Source organism: Octopus bimaculoides, chromosome 2 (assembly GCF_046866305.1).
Source record: "Octopus bimaculoides isolate indiv1 chromosome 2, ASM4686630v1, whole genome shotgun sequence".
In the NCBI taxonomy this organism is placed as follows: domain Eukaryota; kingdom Metazoa; phylum Mollusca; class Cephalopoda; order Octopoda; family Octopodidae; genus Octopus; species Octopus bimaculoides.
The window spans coordinates 167141708-167153991 of NC_142929.1; positions in this window are offsets into that span (position 1 = coordinate 167141708).

Below are 12284 nucleotides of genomic sequence, written 5' to 3' on the forward strand. Positions count from 1 at the left end.
TTTTTCTAAATCATAATTATATTTGGATCTGGTATTTTAAGGCCACAACTTCTGGTGTTTTATGCATACACCATTTTGGGAGCCTTGCCAACGAAGTAGAACTTCCGTATTCATCATTGTGGTGTTGATAAAATAAAGGGCCAATCAATAACTTAGGTCAGTATAATCCGCTAATTTGCCTCTCCCTAAAATACCACCTCGAATATGTAACAAACTTACGAATAATACTTTTTATTTCGATAATCCATAAGGGAGAAAACCTTTTCTAATTAAAACTCACTCAAAGAAATAAACTATTGATTTCAAACTTTGGCAGAAGTCCAGCAATTTCAGGAAGGGTGCAAGTCGATTACGTCGACCCCAGTGCTTAGCTGGTACTTATTGTATCGATCCCAAAAAATGAGAGGTAAAGTCGATCTCGACGAACATTTTTTTTTTTTTAAATAAGTTCCGATGACATAAATTGACTGAAGACTGATAAATATTATACGAATGCTGTGGCAAATGATTACTGGCGAACAATTCTTTTACCATACGATTGCTTTGAAATACACACACCAATCTACATATATTCATATATATGTATCTCCATACCCCCTCTCTTTCTCTCTTTTCTTCTCTGTTTCTCGATGTATTTATATATATATATATATATATATATATATATATATATATATATATATATATATATATATATATATATATATATATATTTCAGTATACGGAGAGGATGGAGGGAGATGATTATATTTTTATAATTATAAAATAGAGTGAGTTATTTCTTTCGCCAAGGGTGGCTTTCTGTATCCGTTATGGCAAACAGACGAATTTAATTAGAAATGTGATTTAGGAGGAGGAGAAACAAACTGAAAAACACAATGCTTGCATTAGCTACTTATAGGATTCTTTGATTAGTAACTGAAAAACAAACAGTAAGAATTTATAATACAGCGTAGGTAAATAATAGACGGAAGGTGACACAGTCATTTGTAAAAAAACAATATATTTGAAGGCAGCTGTGTATATTTCAGCGTAGTGGTGGGTGGTGTTTCCTTGTCTCTATGTGGGTTGGAAATGCATATGTAATAATATTTTTATAATCATCAAAGTTTTGCTATGCAGGGAAAACAGAAACGATAATATATAAGAATATAGCTGCACTCTGGTCATTCACATGTATTGGGTCATCCCATGAATAAGGCGGACTTTGATACTTCTTTTATTTTTCAAAATAAAGATAAATTTCACGTTTAATCTAAAATATACTCTCCTTCATTTTCTACAATGCTTCTTCATCTATCTGGTAGACTTGTAAGGCCCCGCTTCCAAAAGTCTCTTGTCCGTGACGAAAAATACACCTTCAGTACTGTTCTGACCTCATCTACAGAATTCATATTGTTTCAGTCCAAACGATTTTGAAGACTGCGGAAGAAATGATAATCAAATGGGGCAATATCCAGCTAATATGGTGAGTGGGGCATCGTTTCCTATTCAAACTGCTCCAGCTTTTGGAATGTCATTCTCACTGTATATGGCCGAGCAGTATCCTGATGAAAGACCATCTTTTATCTTGGTCGCTTTTCTTCTAGCACTGACTTAGGCCACTCAAACTACTCGCAGTAGATCTCCTTTGTTATCGTTTGGTTTGGTTTTAAAAGTTCACAGTGGAATAAACCTTTCATATTCCACCAAAGAGATAACAACGCCTTATGGGTGTGAAGACCCTTTTTTGGCCTGGGGTTCCGGTGTTTCACCTTTCCCTACCTAATGTCTTCGGCGCTTGACATTTCTATAGAGACTCCATTTATCGTTACCAGTCACAATTCGGTCCAAAAAGGGTCCATTCGTGAAAGGTGAGAGCAAAGAAGAGCACACATTCACTCTCTACGCGTGATTAGACTCGGAAAGTTTGTGAGGAATATATTGACCCAGTTTGCTGACTTTTCCGATGATTGGTTGAATGACCAGATCCAAGTTTCTCATCTACTTCCCCAACAGTTACGATGGCATCTTGTTCCACCAGGGTTTGGAGGACGTCCTAGTTGAGCTCTACAGATCTTCTAGGACGAGGATTGTCTTCTAAGCTGTAGTTTCAGGGTCGGAATTTCTGGAATCACCGTTGACGCTGACTTACACTTATTGTCCGATCCCCCAAAACCGCATTCGTATATATATATACATAGATACGTACATATATATATATATATATATATATATATATATATATATATATATATATATATATATATATATATATATATATATATATATATATATATATATATATATATATATATATATATATATATATATATATATATATATATATATATATATATATATATATATATATATATATATATATATATATATATATATATATATATATATATATATATATATATATATATATATATATATATATATATATATATATATATGATATACCCAGGCATATTCCGCATTTTTTCTTAGGAGGGAGTAGCCACAAGACACACTAAACGTTCCATTCATTTCCCAGCTCAACCAGCTCAAAGAGGCGAGCCCCATTCTATGCTCGGATCAAGGCATAGAACGCAACGACCAATATCATCAGCGGGACCCGACAGCATATGCTGGTTTATCCCTGCCGTATTATGCTGGTTCCGTACCCCTTCAACAACATCAAATTCGCTCATCCATCCACAAACACTCCCCAAGCTCTCCTATCATTTATAAACTCTCGTTACTTCTCTTCACTCCAACACCTCCGACCAAAGCTTTCCTCACTCCATCCAGCCACAGAAACCGAGGTCTGTCTCTGGTTCTGCTGCCTACCACTTCTGCCTTCATTACCTTCTTTACCACCCGCTCTTCACCTATCCTCTCCTTTGTCGGTTGCAATTTGATTGTTGGATTTTTAATAATCAAAATGTCCAGAAATAGAAGCCTTTCACTGCTATATTCCATTTTAGATTGAATATTGCAGTTAATATTGTTCAGTGTAGATTTGAAGTCCAGAAGTTTATCATAGGTTTCATTCCAGATGATAAAGCAATCGTCTAGGTACCTTTTCCAGTTTTGTCTTCTATACTAGTGGAATGGGGTCCAAATCTTTGGAGCGAAAATTCATATGGGGTAGATTCAAAGAAACCCATTACTAGGTTCGCAAGGACAGACGCTGCTTTTGTACCCATCCCAATACCGCCTTTTTGACGGTAGTGTGTTTCATCGAATTGGAAGTAATTCTTTTGTAGGGTGGACTTCAGAAATTCAATGACAAAAGTCAAGTTTACGCAGCGGTTTATACATACATACACACATACACACACACACACACACACACACACACACACACACACACTCATATAAATATATATATATATATATATATATATATATATATATGTATGTATGTATGTATGTATGTATGCATGTATGTATGTGTAGATAGATAGATTTGTATGTGTCTGTGTGAGTATGCGTGCTTACATTTGTGTATATATATATATATCTATGTTTTAGAAGGGTACATGTGTGGAGCAGTATCAATATGTGTACGTTTGTCTGTGTCTGTACACGCATATGTCTGTGTATATGTGTGTGTATATGTATGTGCATATATGTATGCATGTATAAGTATATATCTATTTGTGGGGGTGTCTGGACACACACACGTGAGTATCCATGGCTGCCTGAGAGTGCATATGTACATATAAATACATATACTTCCACTAATACATTTAACTACATTTGGACATACACTTTTAGTACATAGATCTATATTGACTTTTGTAATTGTTGATGCCGTTCGCTAAATGGACACAAATGTAATTTTTTCCCAAATAAATTGCATTCCATATATGAGGTTTGCTTGAAGCTATAATGTGTTATTCAGGCACTCAAGTATGAGTCCTCTGTATTTTATAACAGAAACACCTGTAAACTAATGAAGTTCATGAGATGAACATTTATTCCTTTGTCATTTGTCCCCCCCCCCCCTTTATTTTTGATGCTCTATACTATGCATCACTTCGTTTTGAAACATACGTATACTGAGTTCTACATCGAGTTATTGAACTCGCAAAGCCTGAGCGAAATATTAAAAGACAAGTTATATATATATATATATATATATATATATATATATACATATATATATATATATATATATATATATATATATATATATATATATATATATATATATATATATATATATATATATATATATATATAAAATATACAAGAATAAGAAAAATTTGTAGTTTAGAATCAGTAGTTCTTTGACTGCTATTTCTAAATTTTCAGTTTGTTGGAGAAGCAACTCAATGCTAATCCCTATATATTTATGATTATATATATATATATATATATATATATATATATATATATATATATATATATATATATATATATATATATATATATATATATATATATATATATATATATATATATATAAAAATTAATATTTGTTTCAACGTTAGAGAATTATATAAACCACTGTTAATCATTAGAATCAAAATATATCCTTTGACTGAAAGCGAATGAGCAAAGTTATATTGAATTTCAGGAGTAATATGGTTTGCTCTTTATTCTCAAGTCATCTGCAATTTAGCGGATCAGTAACAATAGTAAAAGATTTAAATTGGAACCTGAAAACCCATTTTTGTGAAAAATTTTATGAACGGATATCTAGTGTTGCAAAACAGTGAAAAGCTGGATAATCTTTCCATTTCCTTTGTATATGCAAACTCACACGCTATTACTCAATCACCACCACCACCACCTCACACACATTTACAAGGATTCATATAGCGAGTTAAATAAAATATCGTCTCTTCATCATGTTTTAAAAATATTTTCGCGATTATATTCATAACAGAATTGTTTCGTGAAAAAAATAAATGAAGATTAAGTTTAATGAATAAACGTTTCAATTAATTAGAAAGCTGTAATATATTTTAAACAAAGAAAGTGACATAGTTATTGTTCATCAATTTTAGGCCAATTGACAACAGAGACTAAAGCGAACTTGAAATATTATTTTATATTATCTAATTACGTTTCTAACGTTCTCATTCCAGACACTGCCTGAATTAGTGTTGCCGAAACTAAACGCATGTCATTAACATATATTTTCAATAGAAGATATAGAGATAGTATTTAATCTGATGGAGATTAAATGCTACACTCTTACAAAAGAAAGAACAAACTAGACTATGCCTGAAACATTATAACAGTTTTAAGACAGATGGAAGGCGTTTGTTCTAAGTTCAACGGATGATGATGGGTGGGTGCTAGACAACTGCTAGCAGTAAATAATATTCAGAATAATTTTCTGAGTATGATGGAAATGAGAAATGGAATTCCGGTCCGAATGAAAATAATGCAACTTAACACGTATTTTCTATGCTTCGTCTAAGAGAGAGGCTAATATTTAAGGAGACATCACATTCCTAACGGTCATTTGTCACATGAAACAACGATTGAATTCTGATGAAGTGACAGAACCCATCATTGAAACATCTCCTGATGTCGTCTGGAACGCCGTTAATTTCCTAAATCTTTTAAACTTCATTTTATGACCCCTTTCCAACAGCTATTTTTTCTTCCTTTGCTTTCTCTGTCGCGCTACCAACTTCGCACATGCGTACTTGTGTCTTTAATGTGGGTATATATGATCATAAGCACACATGCATGCACGTACACATGCATACACTTACGTATGTATATCTTGGAGGGTGTACTAGTGTAATACAGCCTTGGCCAAAAGTATTAGGCCAGCCCATTGTTTTGGGATTCTGCTGTCTCAATGTTAATGAAACTCGTACATATGGTAGATTATGGTGTATTTCACAATATACATTATTTTTAATATCTGGCTGACCATCCTTTAGCATCAATTACCGCTTTTATACGGTTAGGCATTGAATCAACTAGTTTCTTGCAGGTGCTAGGCGCAATTTTACTCCATTCTTCTCTCAAATTTTGGTACAAATGTTCTTTATTTTTAATTATTGTGTTCCCGATAGCTTCATCAAGAGTTCCACGATAGCTTCATCAAGAGTTCCACGTAGGTGTTGGATTGGATTTAGATCGGGACTTTGAGCCGGCCAGTCCATGGCAACAATACCCTCTGTCTCAAAGGATTGATGAGTATTCTTTACTGTATGACATGGAGCGGTGTCCTGCTGAAAAATAACACTGTGTTTCGACACTCCTGGGCGCAATTAAGCAATTGATGGCTATAACTGATAACATAGAAACATAGGTAGCTAAATTCATTCTTCCCTGACATAAAAACATTTCTCCGTGTCATGTGGCATACATGTAGGCTCACACCGTGATAGAACTACCCCCATGTTTTATGATTGGTACCAGAAATTCAACCTTAAATGCTTCCGCTACTCTGCAATACACTTACTTCACTCATTCGACTTCTTCACATACTTTCATTTTACATGTGCATATATATATATATATATATATATATCCATACTTTATATTTTTCACCCTATCCCTGCGTGTCATTAATGCATCTTCCTGCGACTGGGTATCTCTTAATCCTATTTAGTTTCCATGACCTGGAAGTTAGTTTGCAACATTCCATTACACTTCTCCTTTCTCTCCGAACCAGCATACTTACCGAAAATCGCATACCTCTCCATACCACACACATTTGTCTAATGTTACAAATATTATTATTCGGGATTTGATCTCAGCAAGAAGAGACAGCTACTAACTACCGTAATTCATTTTGTTCTGAATGCTACTGATTCTGCCATCCAATGCCATCAAGTTGATAAATTTATAAAATAAATTTCGTTTTAGAAACTGAAATAAAATTTCAAGTTGCTGGTTTCTAAATATTCTTAAATGATTTCATCAATCTTCAAAAAATGAATATCGAACATTATTGCTTATAAAAAAGAAGTTAATTACCCTCGCTATCATATTTAATATTCTGAATGAGATTTTGTGGTACATTTGACAGAACATTTACTGAGGTTATTAAATTGGAAGTACTGGATGACATTAAACGCGAAAATATATACACTAGTGCATTTTGGTGCACAGTGAGTTGAATTTAAATGCACGAAATTAGTTTAAAACTTAACTTGAATACTTTGAGACAGAAAACAAAATATAGGAAGAACAGAAAATGTTGCTCCATCGTATTGTCATCAAATTAAAATTAAATAAAACGTTTTGTATCAGAAAAAGATGATTTCAATAATTATTACCTCTAAATTAATTGAAATATGTAAGTTATGTCAGGAGTATAAAAGAAACGCTTCCTTTGATAATATTTATCCCTTATGCTTGATAACGTTGTATGTATCCTTCTATGAAGATTGATATGTAAATATTCATCGCTTGAAGAGACACTGGAACAATTTAACTCGAAGAGAACTTCCTTAAAGTGATGTAGAAATAAAAGCATATTTTATATATCAATGTAGTAGGGATCACAGTGGTACAATAAATATGTGTACCTTCTTTGTCAAATGAATATTAAAAACAACTTCAATGCTATATATTCAACGTTAGAGAAGATATCGCAAAAAAACAAAAACATACTTCCTACTTGGTCTTTAGTAAAAAAAAATGATTTTAACTGCATACTATATCACGAAGGCCAGAATCTAATATAAAACTATTAGTTTTGGCAAGGGCTACATCTTACTGGAGAAATAAAAACGGTACCTATTACTAAATAAAAGTGTGTATTCAATCAGTAAAGAGACAGGTGAGATGTTTTATCCATAGCAACAGCTGTGATCAGACATTCGTAATTCAGTTTAACGTCATATTTAATTACTTTTCTAGATCGTGACTGAGACAGAGAGAACCAGACACAGTTCTTGAACGAAGTTAAGTTAACTCGGTATGGTATCGGTATGGTGCCATCTTTTAATCTGAGATATATCGATGAAACTATAGTCAATATCTAGTTGGTGACAGACTAAGATTTTCTCAGATTCAACGGATTTATGTGAATATACGCACACACATATATCTGTATGTATATAGATTTATATATATACATATGCGTGTGTGTGTTTAAGTGTAATTTACATATGTTTGTGTGTGTTGATATATATATATATACACATACATTCATACATACATACATACATACATACACACATACATACATACATACATACATACATACATACATAAATATAGATATAATTATACGTATAATTTACTCATTCGATGGAATAATAAATCAGTTGAAAGATCGCGTTAACAATGTCGATCGTAAACTTTGATTCGAAAGCCTGTCATATCAAATTATTAAAGGGAAGCCGTAAATTGTCGCTAGATATGCTATTAAAATTCCCCTCGAATCGCTTTGTAGCGTCTTACCACTATAAGAAATTCATGTGCTATTTAACGTAGACTGGTATACAGTTATGTCTAACAAAATTTAATCACAATCTCGCATTTGCAGTACAGTTACTAACATAGTGCTACCTTTCCCGCAAATCTTGGAGTTCTGTGAATGAAAGGAATCATGGCGAGGCATTACCAGAATTAGAGTGTAAGACACAATGCCTTCTGTCACTTGTTTCAGTTCTTCTCTTCGAAGTCAACCCTGCCTTTCATTTTTAAAGATCAATTATATATATATTTATATATATATATATATATATATATATATATATATATATATATATATATATATATATATATATATATATATATATATATATATATAGATATATAGATATATAACTTTGATAGGTTTCGGCCAGTATAGGCTATGCCATGTCTAACTCAATAGCACGTATATAAACAGGCATATACTGCCTTTAAAATATTATATTAATTCCCTTTTACATAAAATTGTAGGCCTTGTTTCTTATTTTGTAATATCATTAGTAGTAGCAAAAGGTGGCAAGCTGCCATAAACTTTAGCCCGCCAGGCAAACTGCATTTTGGCGGTCTTTAAGTTCTGAGTTTAAATTCCGCTGAAGTCGATTTTGCCTATCATCCTTTTCAGGTAGATAAGATGACTGGGGTCGATGTAATCAATTTAGTCCCTCCCCCGAAATACTGCCTTGTGCCAAAATTTGAAACTACTATTCCTAGTAGTAATAAGGTTGCTGATTCGCAAAATTTCATTTATGAATAAGTCACATCAGTTATCATTTTAACGCTATGCTACATCCTATATCAATCTTATATCTACTATAACTACTCTTCACGAAGAACGATTTAGACTAAATCCGTTATAGCCAACCAATGGCATTCGCCTCTGCTCCTTACGTATTATCCTGCGCCAGCTACATTAATTATATTTTCTACAGTCAAAGAGGACGAAGATCTTGGTTTCCTTACTTTTCTATTTTTTCTTCTCGTTCCACTTCTGCACTAATCTTCATGATTTTTTCTCCTCGATGTTTTTCTTTTCGTTTTGTCTTATGTATTCCCATAGTTCAGTGTCCTGCTTTTTGAATACATCTAACGTTATGAACTGAGCCTGAAATACATGCACATAAATGGCACACCATATAAATCTGACAATTTAATGCGTCTCAAAGTATGAAACTATTAGTAACTCTTTTGTATTTGTGTATATTAAATATTTATTTCTCTCTCGATGGATTACTAGTTAGTTGATCCTACATATATTTAAACTGTAAGCCACACACACATATATACACTTTAGATCTACCTCTCTATTCGTGGTACACTCATAACTAAATAACTGAAAGTGGAAACAACTGATGATGATCGCTTATGAACATTCTTCATGAAATACAATACAGTATCCAAGCATTTTACTTAATCACTGATCATGAAGCAATTCAGTACAAACCAAAAATCGCGGTAATGATACTGGTACATATACAGACATATTAACACTAGTAAAAAGAATGTCGGTGATATATGACTACCTAACATCGGCTATCACAAAAATGCTATGCTGCTTTCTATATCGATCCTTCATCTACTATAACTACCCTTGACGAAGAACGATTTAGACTAAATACGTTCTAGCCAACTAATGACACACTCCTCTGATCCTTCATGGCCATAGGTGAGCCGTATACATATCCTTTGTCACCCATGTGATTCTTGCTCGCATCTAGCGAAAAATATTTAAGCTATTATTTTATTCATTCATATGTTTCAGCCTTGAGATTGTGGCCATGCTGGGGCACCGCCAGTAAAATATGTATAAAATATGTTGATACTACATGAAAGTAAAGGCTTTCGCATATAACAAGAACGTTTCCATCTATTATGACAAATACATAATCAAGTAGACCCGAGTCTTACTTCCTTCTTGACAAATTCTCGAACGATTAGAAAAGACAGAGATATAGCAAATATAACAAATTTGATTGCATTAATTTCATCGATGTAGAAAAGAAAATTGATCATTTTTATTTGGATGAAAAAATATTTCTGTATATATTTGATAACTATTAATGATATTTATGATATTGTTATTATGAAGGAGAAATAAGTACTATTTAATTTGATAAATATACTATACTAACATTTAAATTATCCTCCCATAAGGAAAAATGGCTTCGTTAGTCAAAATAAAGATCAGACAAGAGCTTTATTAGAACTTATACGTTGATTTAGTAACGAAGCTTGCATAGAATTTTGGATAAAAACGTACGAATTTTTATTGACGAATAGAGAAATGATTGCGATATATAATGGGATACAATCGCCAGGTAAAGAAATCATAAAATTGGTATATACAAGAGGCTATAAATATTTAACTAAAGTAGAGCTGTAAAACATGAAGGGATGTGACATAAAATAACTTCTTAGGGCTTAAACGTATGATAAATGGTACCCATAAATAGAGCTGTTAACACGTAAGCTATATTTCATTTGAAGGAATCCTAAAATGAAATAAAAAAGATAACGCTTATTTAGATAGCATCACATAAAAAACAATGACTATATACGGATTGTTATACTCCAAAAGTGATGCTAACAGGTTCTGTCTCAAATCGGAGATAAATGCAGTTTACTTGCGAATAATGTATATAGAGTATATAACTGCTGTAACATAGCACGAAGAAAGTCAGCAATATTTTTGTGCAGAATTACACACACCACGCACGATAGAATAAATACTGATGTAAAAAGAAACATGAAACTAAACTCTATTATAAAACGATCTGAATCGTTCCCCAACAGGGTCTATATTTTCCAATACACACACACACACACACACACACACACACACACACACACACACACACACACACACACACACACACACATACACACACACACACACATACACAAAAGAAAGTAATGCTGCACATATCTTAGGAACTGAAGGTGAATCGGGTGGTTCAAAAACTCACATAAACCTACCAAAAGAAAGAAATAATAACAATGATGAATGTCGAATTTATCATCATCATCCTTATCATCATCATCATCATCATCATCATCATCATCATCATCATCATCATCACCACTACCATCATCACATCTTCGCAACGAGCATCACCAACTAATTGTCACAAGAATTTCCTCTACGCATTGCATTTCGTAAGCCACTCTTCAGTATATCAGAGTGTTCGACCAGTTGGCAGTTAAATGTTCGGGCAGGGCACAATTCTTCCACTTCTTGGTTACCAGGAAGATACAGTTAGGCTTGTGACCTACCTAGATAGATGAACGTCCATAGTTTGCCTGATCTCTTGCTGCACTTAATGGTAAAATAGTTCATATCGCATTCAGTTATAACATTCAGAAAAAGCTGGTCGCTCCTGTTGGTTTACACTTCTCTTCAGTCACCTTTGCCAATTTATGCATTCATATCAAAAACTATTATAATAAAATAGTTCTGGAACCTACCTCATGATACTAACGATTTCACTGTAATATTCCTCAGCTGCTGAATCTTTCGATGTGCTTCTTGGACTATAGCAGCACGTAGTACTGATTGCAGGATTGTCGTTAAAAGTTGCAATAATTGAAGGAATGATAAGATATATAATCATCAAAGATCTGCAGGATTTCGGGCTCATTAGGGTACCCACTACGCTAATATATGAGTTTCTCATAAATTTTGTGGCCGATCCAAAGTCAACCTTCCAGCATCTGTTGATGTCGTGTGCCATGCATGCCTCATTCTCGTGGTAAAACCTTTGTCCCTGAGTAGAGATGACATCGATTCTGCTTTCCTCTCATATAGCTGCAGTTTAATAGAGACTAAAATTTGTTGTAACCGCTTAGCAACGAACGCCGATATGAGGGAGACTCTCTTAACAGTTTTAAATCAGTAGCATACATTTCGTTCC